Genomic DNA, 20,171 nt, shown 5'->3' with positions numbered 1-20,171 from the left:
CCAAATCCTCAAACATCTGCTTGTAACCAAAGGAATAAATCCCCACTTTCTTGAGAAGGGATGAAGTCCAGGCACATCCAACTTTGTTGTTTCAAAGTGATTTTTTATTCGCATTTCGCCTTATGGCGGTTGGGAGCGTTCACTACTCAGGTTATAGTGCCATCTAGCAACCAGAACAGGAAGTGTCTGGCTGGAGGAAAGCGACTTCCATAGAGCTCTGCAGCAACCGAAAAGAACAGATTCCGAACCTTACAGCACCGACGACGATGGGGCCGGTGAATCAGAGTGTTTAAAATGACAAAAATCATACCTCCTATAAATATTTAAATAACTACGAGTTTGTGCCCCATTTCCCCATCTCTAACAACCAGATTAAATCCTTATTTCAAGTTGAACAGCATCTGAAAAGGAATTGGTGATTCTAAATACACAATCAAATGAGTTTACAGAAAAAAAAACAGATTGCTTTTGCACTTTCGCAATTGTTTTTGTGATTTGTAACTGTTCTCCATTTGTAAAATCTCATAGACCACTTTTCCCACCTCTCCGTTATACCCAGGATCATGTTTCACGTTTTCTAGTCATTCACAGTCAACTAGATGATTTCTAATTTTTCTCCTATTGGAAATAATTTTTACTTCAAAATTTTTATTCTCTCTGAAAACATATACTAGTGTAGAAGTAACATTAGTACAAGTCGTAGAATGTAGTAGAATGTTTCTTTTACTTAACTGGACAAATAGCCTCTTTGCTAGTAGAGACTTCTAGGGTCACAAAACAGAGGCAGCTACACAGGTTTGCTCTGATTTATAAAAGGGAACTCTGAGTCCTCTCATTGCTTTTCTAGACAGCTAATCCCTCGAAACCTTCCCTGGCTGCTGGACAAGAGCGACTATCCGGGAACTTCCTCTGTGATTCAGACACACGGAGACCAAGATATTAAAGATGAGGCCACCAATTGTGAAATTGAGGACTTTCAGGGAAAGCAAGTTTCATGCCCAAGTATATGCACACTGTGTTCCAAGGAAGAGAGAGCTGGGTGAGCTTTGTGTTGACCAGTGTAGAGAGGGAGGAAAAAGCAAATGGTACCGAGGGTTTCATTGCCACCACCTTGCACTCTGCCGGGAATCCAAGAAATTTTAGAATACGGCTTCTGAAACCAGTAATTTTGCTTTTTTCTTATTTGCTTTTCATTCTCTCCAAGAATATTCATAGTTCCTAACGTGTCATTTCATCTTGAGACCAAACTGTTTTTTTCATTTACTTATTTATTTATCTAACAAATACCTCTTTAAACTCTGCTGATTCTGTAAGCCTGTCTTGGAGCTTGCAGAACATTTGTGTGTGACATAAAACTACCTGCTTCCATGTAGATTTTTATCAAGTTATTTGCATGTTATGTATATTAATACAGTGAAGAAAAAGGAGATGAATCTAGCAGACAGAAAAATCAAAGCACACGGAGATTGAGTGTGCTAGATGCCAGAGGCTTCAAAACTAATCAAGGGAGTCTGGATAAAGTGTGTTCGACTTGAATTTTGATCAAAAATTCACAAGAGTGGAGTCAATCAATAGAAGTGGAAGATGAGCCCTTCCTAGGCACAGGACAAGACACTATAGGGTTTATATATGCTGTGATGACAAAAGAGTCTGTGTGGCTGGGTAGAAGATGGAGTTAGAGGGCCATTCAGAGTGTACAGCATGCTTTCTCTGGCTTCCACTCAGGCTGCAATAAGCTACCATTGTAGCTTTTTGAAAAGACGTTTGCTGTGCAGATGATATGGGTGTGGGGAGGCACAGGGGGAGAGAGAACGAAAGCCATGTTAAGGGGTTACTTCAGAAACTCAAAGTAGGTGTGATGGGCTCAGGTCAGGTTTTACCTATGCACCACGTTCTTTCTAGCTGCCTTTTAGTTTGACGAAACTGTGGGGTTATGTGAGTTCCTGACAGAGGTGTGAAGGAGAATCTATAGTAGCTCTATGTAATGTTCCAGGAACAGTGTTGAGAAACAAGTGCTTAGCTGTGCTCCGAGGTCCATGCTGCTCAGAGAAGCCTTGTTTAGGAGGACTCTGGGACAGGATGCTGAAGGTGTGGCTTGGACCACAGCCAGTTCGAAACCAGAATGTTTAAACTTGAGTCTACTGGGAAAATGTGGTTCTGAGCCTGAGCAGAGGGAAAAACTGCCCAGGGAAAAACTGTGCAGGCATTTATAAGTAGGGCTAGAGTTCAGTACCCAGGAAGGCTGCAATCCTGCCTCTCCTCTGGCTTCAGACCTCTGGTTACAGTTGAAGTATTTTCTCCTCCTTCAGGCACTCTATGCCTCTCACGATTTCCTGTACCTGTGAGTTATTAAAATTCTACGGAAGCTCCAAGTCTAATTGGTATAGGTTTTGTTCAAAGTGTTTAAGAAAGGGAAAAGTCAGAGGTCAATTGCAAATGCTATCTCAAGGCTGTGAGGCCAAAGAGTCTTGAATTCAGTGAAGGTTGGGAAAACCTGATTTCGGAAATCTGATTTCAGAAACCTGAGCTAATCTGACCTTGGCTAACTGACCCAGTGTTAGCTCACTTCCTTGATTTAAATTGTCACCCTGGAGTCAGGGGCTGGTACCTGAGTTCTGTTCTAGCAATGGAGAATATTTCAGTTACATTTCTGTACGGGAACCGGTCTCTCATTGCCACCATTTTACAAGTCCTCACCATCCCTTGAAGGCCTCATCTAGTGTCAATCACCTGAAATGAGAGGCGGAAGGAGATGGGCTGAGAACAGCTCACAGTCTTGGAAGAAGGGGGGCCTGTTAGCACATGCGCACTCTTTTCTCCGCAGTGCAGGGGTCTGCTCAGAAGGGAGGGGGATTTTTTGGCACATGCGCAGTCAAAACACACTGCAGGCGCTCCCTTCGCTCTGGGAGGGGGCTTCCTGGCGCCTGCGCACTCTTGCTACAGCATTGCAGAGTCTACTTTGCGACTGCGCCAGCTTGGCAGCTTCTAGAAAGATCGAGGGCTAGGCAGGGGCGGGGGCAGGAGGGAGTTCGGCTGTGGCTCTTTGCTCCAGCCCCTCCCTTGCAGCTCTCAAGCCACAAGTGTTCCTTTGCTCAGGTTACTGCGCCAACAGGCGGCTGCTGCATGGAACAGAAGAGGCCTCTTTCTGTCCCCTGACAGTTTCTGACTGCAGGGTTTGTTAGGGCTTGGAAATGTTGGAAATGTGCTGTGTGGATCACCAAAGTAGAAATCGAGTCAAATAACACATCCCAATTTAGGAATGAGCAGCTGCACAGGGAATTTGCTTGTGTTGACTAGCTGGAGGTGGGCTGCCTCAGAAAAGGATCACCTCTGCCTTTGAGCTTGATGCCCCTCAGCCAGCCCCCAACCCAGGAGTCTATCTCCCTAGGGCTCAGTTCCTTTGCCAAACGTCCACATTAATGCGACCTCGTTAGAAATGCAGATTCTCAGCTCATTCCAGTCAGAAAATCCATTAGGAATTCTGAGAGGCCCCACCCTGGTTTTCACAGTTTTGGAGAGATTTCGATACAAGTCCCTCCAAGAGCGCGGGGTAGAATGTCAGGGAAACAAAGCCTCCTTGCGTCTTGGAACACTGCTTCCCAGGTCTCATCCTGAAGTCCCATTCTCTTATGGCTGAACAGAACGATGATGGCTATTTGGGCAAAGCAATGGTGGTGGCCGTGAGCCTAGCAAAGGACTGGGTATTTTAGGAGCCCGTTCATTAACTGGTACAGCTTAACACCTTCTGTGTGCTTCCCGGTTGTGTGAAAGGAGGTTATTCTTGAAAAGCCTCTCACTGTTCACTCTTTCCTGGGCTGCTGATCACTCGACTTCCCCAAAGATCCCAACCCCAGTCATTTATCTTAGCGATCATTTAAAAAAGGGCATCACACATTTTCCCTTATCTTATCTACTGGATCTCTGTCCGCGCCTCCCTGTGTTCATTGGACGTTTTGGTGGGTTCCTGTGTTGGGAGAAGTGTGGATACCTATGACATGGAAGCTATACAAGAATGTGACGCAGGTTACCTTAGGACACTCACAGCCTATGAACAACTTCAAATTCACTCGAAGAGAAAGTTATCTGACTTTTTTCCATATTCAATAACTCAAAACAGAAGTGTCATGGTGGGGGGGGAAGCCGACTTTTTAATCTGCGGGGTTAATTGATGAACATTCAAAAAGATTTCAAGTTAACTGTATTTTGTATGCACGTACAGCTCACAGTTGGAGGCAAAAATCATGAACATGGAAATTACTCATATAGTGATGATATTTAAAGCCTTAGTATAGGACTTGTTGTCCCCATTCTAAAGCATAGTAGAACCAATGAGGTTTTATTACAAATTTTGGGGTATTCTTTAGCTTGTATATGAAAAAATAATGCTTCCCTAAGTTTTGATTCCTCTATGGTTCTTTAAAAACCTAGTTTATGGATGAACAATTTATTCATAAACGCAGTTGTACCATTTGTTGTATTTTATGATTATAGCAGCAAAGGCTACCAACTCAATGTTATACTTGTAAGCTGTCTTGCTGTGGTTCCAAAAATTTCATAGGTAGATCCTTCAATTCTTGTTTTAATAACTTTTTAAAAATAACAGGTCCATCAATTTTCTAGCAGTGATATCCATCAGTTTTCTGTTTTCCAAGCTCCGGTCACTGAAGTTTGGTCTTTCTCCAGTTTTCTCATACCATCTCTCTGAGTGTTCAGTTCGTGCTATCCCCCAAACCTGTGACACAGTGGTTTCTTTCTTACTGAAGTGTTTCATCTTGGGGACTGTGAGCAAACATATGCATATTTTTATGCATGTGTTTGTATTTAAGAGAGAGGGAGGGAGGGAGAGCACAAGAGAGTATACTTTGACATACATTAAACTCTTGCCCAAACTAGTGGCATCAAAGATTCTGTTTCTCTTCCCTGTATAGAACAGGACTTCTCCCCCAATACTACCTCAAAAGCATTCCGAATACTTGCAGTTATATGAAAAATAATCACAGAGTGCATGTTAATCATTACTGTATTTCTATGCCTTTAAAACAAATATCAGGTGCTAATTCAACTTTAATAACTGTGTTGTTGAAGCCGAAGAGAAACATGATAATGATGTTATTTCATCATTTGTTTTGCTATTTTTCCAAGTTTCTTGCACATTTTCTTTATATATTTGATTTTTTGAAATAATATTTGTCTTTAAATTAATATGGAATTGAGATAAATATAAAATAAAAGTAATCCTTTACTTCTAGTAAATAATTCTATACTTGGATTGCCCAATTGTGCTCTTGTACATGAATGGTAATTATGAACATGTATATTATCGAAAATCAAAAATTATTGAAATAAAGCATTTGTTATTTTATTCTTTTGGATGGAATTTGTCATTTCTGTTATGAAAATAAGTGTGCATTTTCCTGGATCTTATACAACACTGGTTTTGCGCATATTTTTGGGGCATATGTGTTTATTTTCTATTGCAGAAAACTGCTTCCTGATATCTGAACTGGATAGGTTGTCATTCTTAATCTTTTGTTCTGTTCATTACAGATCTTACGGAACTTTCTTTCTTTCTTTCTTTCTTTCTTTCTTTCTTTCTTTCTTTCTTTCTTTTTTCCTTCTTTCTCTTTTTTCTTTGTCTTTTTCCCCTTGTTACATCTGCCCCCCCCCCCCTTTCTTTTCCCTTTCAAGACAAAGTTTCTCTGGGAAACAGTCCTGGATGTCCTGGAACTCACTTTGCAGACCAGGCTGGCCTCAGACTCACAGAGATCTGCCTAACTCTGTCTCTAGAATGCTGGGGTTAAGGATGTGTGCTACTACTCCTGACCAGATATTTTTTTCTTTATAGGATGATCCCCTCCCTGTTTTAGACAGGAGTTTTGTTTTAATTGAAATTCATTTTCTAAACAGGTGGTAGAACAGTGTATTATTTCTCTTTGTAATTAATGTTACTGGGGAAAACATTTATTTATGTGTCCATCCTGTTATTGGCAGAAATTGCTGCCTTTTAAGTACTTTGCCACCTCTTACAAATATTGTTGGGACCAGTCTGAAATGAGGAAGAATTCATCACCTTCCTTTCATTAATTTATGTGTATCCACATATAATTCTCATCTTATTCACACAGTTAGCATACTATTATCAGTATCAATTTAAAAATAATCCTTTTTAAAAACAAGCAGCAACATTTCACTATTTTGCTACATGTCACTACAGCATTTGCTCTCATGTCACTTTGGGGTCCTCTAGGCTGCTCATCTTATTGTTTTTCACGTCGGTGCCTTTCTAGGTGGCAATCCCTCCCTTTTTTTCTTTTACTTCAAATTCATATCATTCAGTTGTTAGCTATCTGTCTATTAAAGTGTAGAAAAATATCATAAAGTTAGTCAACATTGCCACCTGCCATCCAAAAATGGAAGTACAGGGGTAAGCTAACTGATGGTTGGGAACCTGGAAACTCAAACCCCCAGTAGTAAAGAGGTATTACAGAGAGAAATCTATTCTGGAATTGGCCCAAGAAATTGGTGCTGATGGATTTAATGAGGTACACATCGAAAACAACTTTTTATTCTTCTAAGCATAGCGGTACAAATATAGATAACATGACTCAAAGGGCTCAGGTATTCAGATTTTGAGTTCATCATCAGTCTGGGTACATAGGGAAATCCTGGCTACAAAACAATAAATAATAATAAAGCAGAGGCCAGGGAGCAAATAACAATAAACCAGAAACAAGGGATTAGTTAAAAGGTTGGCACATAACACCCATTTTCTTTTTATTTGCCCACTGGCTTTTAATAATGAACCTGTTCAAAAAAATTTTCAAGCCCTTAACAATTTACTCAATTTTGTATTTCCACCTGTATGGTTACAGTGCTTTTTACCAATGTGAAGACAGAGATTTGAATGTTGATAAAGAAGCAAATGCCATTATACAGCACCTTTAAAATAACGATTTTTGTTTTTTGTTCTTTTTATAACTTCACACAAACCAAGACATATCTGGGAAGAGGAAATCTCAGTTGAGGAATTGTGCTGTGCAGATTTACCTGTAGGAAAGTTTATGGAGCTTTCTCCCTTGATGTGTGATTGATGTGGATGGGTATTGTGGTGAAAGCTGCCACTTTCTGTGTTGGTGGTCCTAGGTAGTGTAATCAAGCAGGCTGAGCAAGCCATGGAGACCAAACCAGAAGGCAATATTTCTCCAGGCTCTAGTTCCCGCCTCCAGGTTTCTGTCCTGAGTTCCTCTGTCTCAGCTTCCTTCAGTGGATTATCACCAAGGATATGTAAGCCAAAGAAAATTTTCTCCTCCTTAAATTGCTTTGGTCATGGTGTCTTGTAACAATAACAGAAATCCTACCTAAGACAAGTAACATTTTCACTTGCACTAAATCAAATCTACATGTTCTTCACCACTGTCATGAAAAATTCTATAGCTGGTATACGAAACTAGCACTATGTGAGCTTCATTTTCCCAGTGTTTAGCATGAAGAACCTCACTGAATTTTTTTTATCATTTAATAGATATCCATTATTTTTTGTATTTTGTGAAACTAAATATAAATACTCCTCAATTTGTCTATATCAACATCAATACATATTTGGTTTACTGTTTTCTGTTTTGCAGAAAATATTGCCAAAGGTATTGCAAATTTCGTATTTGTAAGCCTCACCAGTAATAAAATTGCTTAGCCTCCCAGAAGACCATCATGAAATTAATTCTACAATAAATGATGACATTAAATGTGCAGTGTATATGCTTCAATATTAGCAACTCTCTTTGTACAAGGTAGCACAGCTAGTCTAATCTGCTTATTTTAGTGTTCTTGAATGCCTATTATTCATTTCTCTTATTTATTTTTCTCTTTGGAATATTGTCTTGACTATTTTAAAAAGAATAAACTTTTTATTACTGTTAGATAATTATGTATCCTACACATATATCATAGTACACAGTACTAAATAGTATCTGGGTATTTAACCTTTGTAAGTTTTAATTGATCATGCTTAACCTTTACCAATCATTTCATAGAAAAATTGTAAAAACTTCTGATTTCATGTGACCAGCTTAGTTACCAAAAATAGAAATAATATTTTCACTTAAAACATCCAGCATTCATTATATATGTACTCCACTTCCATTTATGACAAAGTGGAGAAAGTTCATATTACTTGACAAAGAGTTGAAAATCCCCACATCTCTACATTATTAAGTATGTAACTTCTTGATTTTGTAGGAAATTAATTCAGTTAGGATTGGGAGTTGCCTGCAATGTGAGAGACATTGCCATTTTTAAAATTTTCAAATTATACTTCCCAAATATTCAACTATACATATATATGTAATATTTCTGTATTTTGTAATCTTAAATAAATGGCTTTTAATTTAAATCTATAGACGGGTACCTACTTATTTTCTGTTTTGCAGAATGTACAGCCATAAGTACTATTGTAATTTCCATACTTCCTGTAAGCTAGTAACAAAATTTGTGAGACCCTAGAGGGCCGTCATGGTATGAATTCTATATTAAAAGATAGAATAAAATGAGAACTAACGTATGTTTTAAGTGAAAATTAGCAATTGTGTACTTTTGCTAGGAATGTTGGGCACATGAAATCAGAAGTATTTATAATTTTTCTATTAAACTTTCAGTAATGGGTAAGCATAAAAGGATAAAACAAAAACCAGCTACATATTTGGGGAACAGATACATAATTCTCATTTAAACATTTTACCGTTTTTGATTTGTAATTTTGTTGGTTCCAAACCAACAAAAATTCTTGTTTTAGGACACATGTAGTCTATTCTCTTAACATTTTAATTTTAACCAATTCATGAACAATCTGTTTTTAAAAAAAAGTCCGGTATGTATAAACTAGTGTTTCCTTAACGAGGGAAACTTGATGGTTCCTTGTGCTCCACAGGTGGTTGGCAACTGACTGTGGCTGCCCTGGGTGGCAGGGTGGCCGTCCCTCAGGAACTCCTCGCGGGGGCCCCTGCGGGCTGCTCAGCACCAGCACACCCGGCTGGTCGCTGATGCCGCTGGAGACCTATCGGGTGCAGGGACACTGGGCCAAGCTCAGGAGTAGGGAATGGTGGGAAAGTCACGTGTTGGTGGTGCAGACGGTATCTGGTAATGGCCAACTTTAATCTGGCTCTCATTTGTCCGGGAGGTAGTCAGGTGCTCAGCTTTTGCCTGTCCGGCAGCAGTCCAGAAGAAGCCTGTGTGCACGGGTCCCGCTGGGCGCTTCCCTTCAGGGTTTGTGGCTGGACCTGGAACTTCGTACCCAGTCCTGCTTTCCAGCACAGATTCTGCACCCACACATCATACGGAAATTCAACTCTTTTCCCTCCTAGAAAACAGGGATGTGTATTTTAAAATCTAAAAAGTTTACATTCGTTCACAAGCACATAAAGTTGCGTAAAGTAGTAATATCTGTGCATGTCTTTTTTTCCGTTAGTTCACATAACTATCATGTACTTAAATTCATAGGTTGGCATTTTCTTTTTTGTTTGTTTGTTTTTGTTTATCAAGACCACATTAGTTACGACAAGTAAGTCTAGGTTTGGCTTTTTTTTTTGTACTTTGTAAATAGTTATTCGCTTGTCTGTTTTTCAGTATTCTGAATTTAAAGAAATTAACTGAGAGAGAAAAAAAGAATCCGAAAAATACCTACACCAATTTTTTTTTTTATGACATGTAGGATTTATGTCCATCTATAGCCCTGGAATTTTTTTTCCAATAAAATATTCGAACTATATGTAGTCAATCATTTCATTATGTTGATCTTCTGAAAGAAAAATCAATATAATTAAAATTATATATAATAAAAAATTGTACAATGTAAAAAAAAAATCACAGTCCAACTTTTGAATACTGTATTCTGTAACCGTCACCTACACTTCTGACCTATAAGTGTGTGTAGTTGTATTGGTGTTGGTGTTTTAGAATTCATATAAAGTCTATCAGTAGACTATCAGTTGAGTTAAGTTTGGCTTGATACGTGGAGCCATAGCATAAGTCATGCATTAATACTTGTGCCCTTTGGCAGAGAGTGGTTAGAATTCTCTCATTCAAGAAACAAATGTTGTGTCGAGTTTTGTACTGAGTGCTCGGGTAGAGGCTCTAAAGATATAGCAGGCAAAAAGCTTGAAAGACTTAAAAGGATTAAGTGAGCTTAAAATACTGTCTTGCTATGCCACCTTCTCAACTCCCGCGCATGGATGCTCACTCTTACTCTCCTAGTGCCTGGCAGTTTTTGTGTGTTGGTTTGCTTGCTTGTTTTGTGTTGTTGTTGTTGTTTTATTGTGGATGCTTATATATCAAGCAAGCATTAGAAATTTTGGTATGCTTAGAAATTATTTTAAGGATTTAAAGTGACATGTTACAATTTTACATGCTACTATTCTTACTTTCTTAGCATATATTGTGTTTTCCGTTTTACTTGGCTTAGTTTGCGTGAATGTGCACTTCCTTTTGCCCAAACAATATTGAAATACATAGACCTGTACATTTATTATCACTATGAACATATTGTTCTGTAGAACATAGCTTAGAATTTAATTTCTGGGTCAATGGAAGTGCATTTGAATCCCCCCACAATTCTACACATAAGCACGTGGAAATCCACACTTTCGTGTTTCTTTCTATGTTATCCTCTTGCAGTATTATCTTATGTGACATAAGGATAAACTTTTGTATCTGAAATGTTCATATATGATTTATAATGTATATTATTCAGTAACTTCACGTGAACAACTACTTAAATACTACATTTATTCATACCTGTTACATTTCTCATGCAAACTTTCTTTGTAGGTGACTGATTGGCAGATTTACTGAAAAGACAGAGTAAGCCAGAGCAGATGAGGCAGAATGTAACCACAGAGGAAAACAATGCCCTTTAAGAAAATATTCTGATAAGCGAAGGTGCACTGTGGAGCTGCCCACATGTCAAAGAAGCTGAGGTGTTATGGTTTTTGTTGTTTTCTTTTTTGGTTTTCGAATTCCCGTTTCAAAGGAAATTTAAATTCCTATTTTTAGTATCTTTAAAAATTGCAATGAAAATTTATTTTCAAAATGTCCTGAAATTCTGTTTCACCACAACCTGTATGTAGACACGACTCTGTGGAAAACGATGGCATATTCTCTAATTCTGGAAGATGAGAATTTGGAAGTGGGAAGAATGCATCATGCATTTTATTAGACTGCATGCTCAGAGGTCACTCAAATCTTCTTTTACTATTTTTTAAAATTTCGAGATTATAATTTATTTACATCTCTCCCTACCTTTGCTTCTTCTAAATGCTCCCATATACACCACCCTATTCTTCTAAAATGTGTGACCTTTCTTTAAATAAATATTATTGCATACACACTTTTTACATGTATATACATATATATATTTCTAAATATTATCTGCTCAATCTGCATAATGTTTTTTGTATGTAAGTTTTCAGTGTTGACCAAGTATTGAAATACATTTATATTACTTACGAATCTCTCAGTAAAATTCTGAGTTTGACACAGAAGATTAGAATCACCTGCCAGTGTATCTCATATGATAATAATTACTTCCTATAGTATGCATGATTCAGTAGAAATTTTTTGACCAAATTTTGACAAATAAGCTGGGCATTGTGGCTTATGTCTGTAATCTATCTACTCACTAACTTGGGGCAGGGAGATCACTGAGTTTGAGGGTAGCCTGGGTTACTTTGAGAATCTCTGACTCTCCAAATTTTCCTGTGAGATAATAGACATGTTAAATACTTATCTGCTATTATTTTAGAGATTACAAGAATTTTCTCTGTGATTGTAAAAATGAATAGAAAACCTAAACCAATGATAACCTGAGAGGACACCTTTACTAATACATACGATGTTAATCAATTTAAACATGAGATTCAGTGATGTCATATGTTGTTCCTTTTGGACTTCACTTTTGTCTGATTTTCATTTTTTCCTATCCTCTACATTCATGAATCGCCAATTGACTACATTGATTTCTCACTTTGTCACAAACCACTGGCAAACAGACAGAATGCAGAATAATTCCTGTCTAGAATTACCCTTAAATATGTTCCAGGACGGATAATGGTAACCTACAGAATTAGTTAATTCTTTAAATGGCCACTGTGATGTGAAATCCTTAACAGTGAAACAAAGAAGTCTTGACTTTGGAAAAAAATCAAAGATACATATTTTCTGTAAAAGGTTTTGATTCCAGTTGACATCTTAAAGTGAGAAGACCCCATCTTACTACCCCTCTTATTACGTATAGCTAATCAAAATCCCAGGGAACTGAACATTCAAGGAATGTGTTGATTCCTGGAATTCTGCTTAGCATAGCAGAGCCATAAGCTGCCCTTAATGATGCCACACTTTAGAAATCATGATAGCACAGTTCTGATGCATTGTCTAGGACTTCCCCCAATCAGAGCACTTTGTGTAACTGTAGGATGGTGCTAAAGCCAGAGCTCTGATATTAGTGAAAAAAAAAAAAAACATTAACTGAATTACTTATCTTTTGCTTTCAGCAATTTAAAATACAATGGAAAATTGTATTTCATGCATGTATTTGTGCAATAACCATCAAATTCAGAATATAGAATTTTCTACAACTCCCAAATCCTTTTCTGCTGCAATGTCATGGTACTATCCTTGTCCACCTCTCCTGACCACCACAGATTTACTCTCCATAGCTCTACTTTTATGCTCTAAAACTTTATAAATGAAATCATGTAGAAGGTAATCTTTTACATTGTCTCTGTCTTTTTATCCCTCTGTTTCTGTCTGTTTGTCTGTCTGTTTCTCTCTCTCTCTCTCTCTCTCTCTCTCTCTCTCTCTCTCTCTCTCTCTCTCTCTCTCCTGCCCACATGTGGTGACTGTAGGAAAGCTCAGATGTTTGCCCTTGCCTTCCATCTTCTTTAGGACAAAGTCTCTTCTTACTCATTGCTGCCTCTATCAATTTGAGGGAATTATCTTGTGTACGCCTACCAACTAGCTTGATGAGTGCTCAGATTTAAAACATGCATTTCTGGTGAGACTTTATGTGGGTGCCGAGGAATCAAATTCAAGTCACCTAGTGTAATAGTCAATGCTTTATTCAGTGTACTTCTTCTCCAGACTTCCGGGATTTTTCTTTTACTCTGACGAATGTATTGAAATACATGCATTCTTTAAAAAAAATCTATTCTTATTTATTACTAGGATGATATTCCTTGTCATTGTTTCTTCTTTGCCTATTGAGGAAAATTCAGGTTATTTGCAGTTTGGGGATAGTACAAGTAAAACTACTATGAACACATAGTTCTTGCATGCATGAAAGTTTTTATTTTTTTTTAATTTTGGTTTACCAAGACCAGGTTTGTTTGTGTAACAGGCTTGAATGACCTGGACTTGTTTTGTAAACATGGCTGGCCTTCAACTCAGAGATCCACCTGCCTCTGCTTACTAGTGCCAGGATTAAAAATGTGTGCCACCACACCCAAGTCTCATTTTCATTTTGAAAATTAGGTGAATGATCAATCATGAGATTTCTGGGCCCTAGGGAATGTGCAGCTTCATTTTATAATAAATTGCCATTTTTTATAGTATCTGGACTATAAAATATTAGAAACACCACTTGATATCTATTAGATTTTAGTCATGCACTTTAAAGATAAGTGTGTAGCACCAGATAGTTTTGTTTTCTAGATTCTCTTATAAAAAGTACACATTGCTATAAAATATCTCCAATATTATTCTATATATACTCAACTGTGACTTTACTTAATATCAGTTTTTAATTTTCAAAAGGCATGTATTTATCTACACACGTACATTTCCTCAATTTGTATATTTACACATGTGTATGACTGGCTCTATGGGTTCTTTTATTTTCAACATGACATTTTCTTTGAGTTTCTGTGTTTAGTAGAGCATTTCTAGGTAAATAATCACTTTATTTATGTCTCTTCTTTACTTACATTATTTAGGAATATAGCAACTTCAAGTAGTCAAGTGTCTTCTTTTGGGTTGTTTATCTGTAATTTTAATTCTAACGATTGAGTTATGGTTTATACATATATATGCATATTTAACAGATCACAGTCTACTTTGCAATGACATTCTACCACTTTAGAAGAATAATTGCACTTCTTCTCCCTCCCTGATATTTGTGAAACATTTACATATTTTTATTTGTAATCTCTTACCCCATTGTAATAATTTTATCTAGACAATAAATTATTTGGTAAATTAATTTTAATAATAAGAATGGATTTTATGTGTATATTCATGTAGCTACAGATATTTTTAAATTCCTTTCTGTAGACATGAATTTCTTTCTGTTACTTTCTTCAGTTTTACCTTTCTTTCTTTCTTCTTCTTCTTCTTCTTCTTCTTCTTCTTCTTCTTCTTCTTCTTCTTCTTCTTCTTCTTCTTCTTCTTCTTCTTCTTCTTCTTCTTCTTCTTCTTCTTCTTCTTCCTCCTCCCCTCCCCCTCCCTCTCCCTCTCCTTCTCCTCCTCCTCCTTCTTTGAGACAGTTTTTCTCTGTGTAACCCTGGCAGTCCTGGAATTTGCCTTGTAGAGCAGGCTGGCCTTGAACTCAGAGATCCACTTACTTCTGCCTCCTGGGTGCTGAAATAAAAGGTGTGTACCACCACCTCCCAGCTCAATTTCACATTTTTTCAAATGTTTACTACTGAGAAATCATTACAGTTCACATAAGTGCAAAATAGTGTTTAAATATTATTTTAAACATGTAGGTTTTCTTTTCATAGAATGCTTACTTACTACAATATTTGGATAGTCGTATTGTACCCCACAAATGTTTCTGTTACACTGGATAAAAAATGTTACCCTCCTTTATCTCTGCTGTAACTACATTCTTGTCTTTACTTAACCTCTAGATTTCAGGTTGGAGCAAACTGAGTATTATATACTATTGTGTAGATGTCTTCATGTTCCCTTGGAATTCAGATCATTTGTATATTTAGGTTTCTATTTTAGCTAGCTTGGCTCTAGTTACACTTGCTTATAAGCTTGAAACTGTCTCATATCCCAATTTCCAGAGTGGTGTTCTTTCTGGTTATATTTCTCTCCTCTTAAGTTCACGGCTTCTTCATCCTCTTCTTGTTTTATATTTTTACAAAGTTTAACTATTTCTTTGGACTTTGGACTTTCCCAAAGCAATAAATGAACTTTCTGAAAGTATAAAACAAGAATAAGAGGGAGAAGAAGCCTTGAATTTAAGAGGAGAGAGAAAGCAAAGTGCCTTACCCTTTAGGATAAGTGGATGGGGGTGAGAAGGGAAGGTGGAGGAGATGGGAAGAGGGGAGGGAGTGGGAAGTGGGATTGGTATTTAAAATGAAAAAAAAAGTTCGTTTTAATTTTTAAAAAATAAAGGAAAAAAGTTTATTTATCAACTAATTCCATGCACTGCAATGCATTTTTAAGTTTGTTAAATACAAAACAATCTCCAACTTCACTGAGACAGCTGACCATTTGTCCATGTCCAAGGCTATCTCCAAACTGGAATTCAGTTGCTGAGTTAGCCGCAGCCTCAGTGTTTTTGTCAGCACCAGGGACCACAGTCTTCTCCTGTAGGAGTCTCTGTTTGCCTTCCCTCTTGTGAATCTTGCATTTCACTTACTCTCTGTACCTTGCCTTAAGGTCTGCCTCAGTCAGATTTAGGATAGCTGCAGCACAAACTTCCAAGGAGGTGGATGTAGTTTCAGAGCCACTGGATGCCCTCATTTCTGAAGTACCAATAGAAATGTCTCCAGACAAACTGTTCCTTTGTGTTGTTTCAAGACCATAGAGCCTCAGTGGCCTTCAGTGGTCATTCTTGTCTGCCAGCTTGGTATGTTTGAGCATATGGACATCTTTCTTAACAAGCACCGCTCCTTCCTTTAAAAGTTTATAGATGACAATCTGTTCTTCTAAGGGTGCAGGGTCCAAAATGGAGACTTGACATAACAAAAGCAAAAAAACCAAAGAAATAAAAGACAACTGCATTGCAATTTATAACAGCAATTCCAAGATTGTATTCTTCTCAAATATTTTGAGTATTATCAATATATTGAACACGTCTTTATTTAACTGCTAAGCTGCTAAATGCATAGGAACTAATGGCTAATCTTCCAGTGGTGGAGAACAGTCTGGTGAGTTATTCCCAATTAAAATCCAGCTCTATTTTGTGATTTAGTTTCAAATAAACATAGCCTACTAATGTTTGGTCTAATTTAAAAGATTTTACCTGTGTGGTGAGTGTTTATTGAGAAACAGGAAATGGAAATTTCATCTCATCGGGGGATGCACATTTTCCTATGTCAATAATATTGAGCCTAATTATAAAGCACGGTATGAAAATAATTATTTTGTATATTACTAATTACTATTAATTAGTGGGATTGCATCTGATCTAGGAACAATTTTCACTGTATGGTTAACATTACTTCTGTTACCTGTTTTCCATGATGGGAAACTTGAAATGTAGAGGAAGAGAAAAAGAAGCATTGTTTTATGCAGGTGTGAGTGTGTGGGAAGCATTGTTTTATGCAGGCGTGAGTGTGAACACCTCTCATACTTCTAAGTGAGTCTTCCACCAGCTTCAGCTATGCTCTAGTATCAGCCCACTGCAACAACCTTTGGGAGCCTCCAGAATCCTGATGCTGAGCAGTGATCTCTTTTCTTGAATGGGGCCCTAAAACACTAAGCCCTGAAGTTTCTTCAGACTTTCATCAGAGTCACCTTAATTTGGAAATCTGAGCAATATCCTTTTCACACCCAGGCTGAATGCTGTCGGAAGTTGGGGCAAAGTGAGTCTCAAATGTTTTGTCTTTCTCTCTTTGCTTGATATGTAAATTTACAAACAAAAATTTCTTATATTTTATCTATTTTTGTTTTTCACATTGCAAGGCATATCAAATCCTTATTATTTTTAACACCTGGTGTAGGAGGTTCTTCTTTTTGTGTATTGATTTGATTGGTTGAATAAAGAGACTGCCTTGGCCTTTTGTTAGGGCAGCCCCTAAGTGGGCGGAGTAGGCAGACCAGAATGCTGGGAAGAAGAGCAGAGTCGGGCAGACGTCATGCTTCTCCTGGTCAAGACAGACGTTGGTTAGACTTATGCCAGTAAGCCATGACCTCGTGGTGAACACAGATTAATAAAAATGGGTTAATCAAGATGTGAGAGTTAGCCAATAAGAGGCTAGAGCTAATGGGCCAGGAAGTGTTTAAATGAATACAGTTTCTGTGTAATTATTTCTGGGCTAAGCTAGCCGGGTGGCGGGACACAGCCCACTCCTCCTCCTACAACAAACAACATGTTTTTTTTTTATTGATTTCCTTGAGCTATACATTTTTCTCTGCTCCCCTTCCTTCCTTTCCCATCTCCTTCAGCCCTCCCCCATGGTCCCCTTGCTCCCATTTTACTCAGGAGATCATGTCTTTTTTTTCTTTTGTTAATACATCCTACTTCAGATTATCAGCACTCTACCCTAGTTATGTGTTTCCGGATGGAAGTCGTGATACATATAAGTAACCAAGTGAAGCAGTCATACTGGTATTTGTAACAATAGAAGAATTCAGGCATGGGTTTTGATCTCAAGGGCTCCACGGGGCTACATACTATCTAAAAATTTTTGATGGGAGTCATTCAGTCTTTGTCAATAAAGGAAAGCTTAAAACGTATTAAATGAAATGATTACACCGCTGTCAACTTATTTAACAGAAATAGCCTCTTTCTGTAATTATTTGTAAAGTCCTACAGTTCTAGGAATTCTCATTTGATTTAACATTTAAGATTCTCTCTCCTTCTCCTCCAACTCCTTCTCTTTCTCTCTCTCCTTTCCTACCTTTGCTTCCTCATTTTCTTCATCACTCTATCCCTCTCTACATATTCCTCCTTCCTCCTGCATCCTTTTATTTCTCTCGTCCATATTTCTCCCATCTCTTTCTCTCTCCCATTTCTTTTTATGTGTGATATATGCACATGTACCTGATTGTATAATTTTGTGTTCAGCTGTATGGGCTGATGAGGAAGTCAGAATTTGATATGGAATGCTTTTTTTTAATGGCCCCTTAAACTTATTTATTTTGAAAAGGAGACTTGCTGAACCTGGAGCTTGCTCTTTTGACTGACTCTGTGAGAGCCTCTGAGATCCACTTGACATTGCCTTGTACCCAGCACTGGGATAGCAATAACATGGTAAGCCCTCATTTTTATTTGGGTGCTGAGTACCTGAAGTCTGGACCTGGTGTTTGCATAGCAAGCAAGCACTTCAACCACTGCTCTATTTTCCCTACGTCTATTCAATAGGATTGAATATTTTGATATTATTGTGGTGGTTATATATTTTTTGTCAGCTTGACAAACAAAGTAGAGTTACCTGGGAAGAGGTAATGCCAATTAAGGAATTGCCTCCAGCTGCCTTTATAGGCAGGTCTCCGACACATATTTTTTTCATCAGCAATTACTATCATTAGTCCTTGGTTGTAAGGGAAAGCAAGTTGAGCAAGCCATGGAAAGTATTCAGTAAGTAGCGTTTCTCCAAGCTGTTCAATTCCCATGTCTAAGTTATTTATTTGAGCTACTGACTTGGAGTCCCTATATGATAGGCTCTAATTTGCTAGATGAAATGAACCCTTTTCTACCCCCATGTTGCTTTTGCTCATTCTGCTTATCACAACCACAGAGAGCAGAGTAGGGCAAGTGTGACAATAGGAGATCCTGTCTCAAATATGATTCCCCAGACAAGAGCACTCACAAATATTTAATAAAAATGCAGAAGAACTGTGATTTAAGGCAAGGAGAAAGATACTGGAAGGGAGGTAATCAGGCAGTTCATTTTTAATCCATCCACATAGCTATCCATGCAAGATATGGTCAGAAAATTAATGACATCGGACAGATTTGGAGGTTGATTGTTTGCTTAATGACATCAAGTTGGTCAGTCATAGGATACATTCAGAAGATGATAGATAGCTATTAGTGGTTTCAACAAAGTGACCTTCAAGTTGTTGAAAGATAACAGAGATGAGCCTTATAATCACATCTCACTTACCATCTAATTTTCTTTTTTAAATTTGGTTTTTTTTTTCTTTTCCTAGTTCCCATCTCTATTTCTCTCGTTTCCTGTTTCAATTATCCTGGATACACTCAGCCTCTGTCTCCTATCAAAAAAGAACAGACCTCCAAGAGATAATGGCCAAATATGACAGAACAAACTATAATCAGACAAGGCAAAAGCCTTCATTACAATCTTGAAAAGACAACCTGACAGGAGGAAAGAACTCCCAAGAGCAGGCTAAAGAGACAGAAACATACCTGCTCCCACAGTTAGGAGACCCACAAAACCAGGAAGCTAACACCCACAAAATGTGCATGAAGTACCTTGTGTAGGACTCATACAGGACCCGTGATTACTTTAGTCTCCGTGAGCCCATAGGTGCACTGTTTAGTTGATTCAGTGGGCCCTGTTCTTCTGATATTTTCTATCCCCTCTGATTCCTACAATTCCCCCTCCAACTTGGAATTACCAAACTCTGAGGGGAGGATCCCAATGGAGTCCTTCAATTTACACTCTGTCTCTGCATGATGCCTGGCTGTTGGTCTCTGTATTCCCTTCAATCTGGTGCCACAGGAAGTTTCTCTGGTCCTCTGATTTGTCCTAACAGAAGCTAGTGGGAGACTGATGATTGATTGCTCCAGTGTGATCTCCAATGTGGGTGAGCTTTTTATTTCTTTTTCTACTGGGTATGTTTTTATGACTTAGATGTTGTAGACATCCAGGACAGAAAACCTGAGCAGAATTTATAGGTCATATGGTAAAGTCAATTCACAGAGGTCAGAAATGCTATAAAAACCCTACATCTGATATAAATGTCTCTGAGTAATATTCATCCTTAGCTATTAATCAATGTTACATCAGGTTTGTGTTTGTATGTGTTCATAGGTATTTGCTCCAATGTATGAGTCCATGTTTTTGCTTGAGATAGACTTCTAAGCCAGGTATCTTTCTCAGTCATTCCTCTTTATTTAATGAGGTAGTATCTCTGAATATAGAGCTCACAATTCAGCTATTCTGGATGACCAGCAATCCTCCACTCCTCTGGTATCTGCCTTTCTTGTACTAGGATTACCAGTGTATGTCACAGTACCTAGCTTTTTAAAGCATGGACTA

This window comes from Chionomys nivalis, chromosome 23, assembly GCF_950005125.1.
Source record: "Chionomys nivalis chromosome 23, mChiNiv1.1, whole genome shotgun sequence".
In the NCBI taxonomy this organism is placed as follows: Eukaryota; Metazoa; Chordata; class Mammalia; order Rodentia; family Cricetidae; genus Chionomys; species Chionomys nivalis.
The sequence above is the reverse complement of the archived record's forward strand: the minus strand, read 5'-3'. Positions refer to the sequence as shown.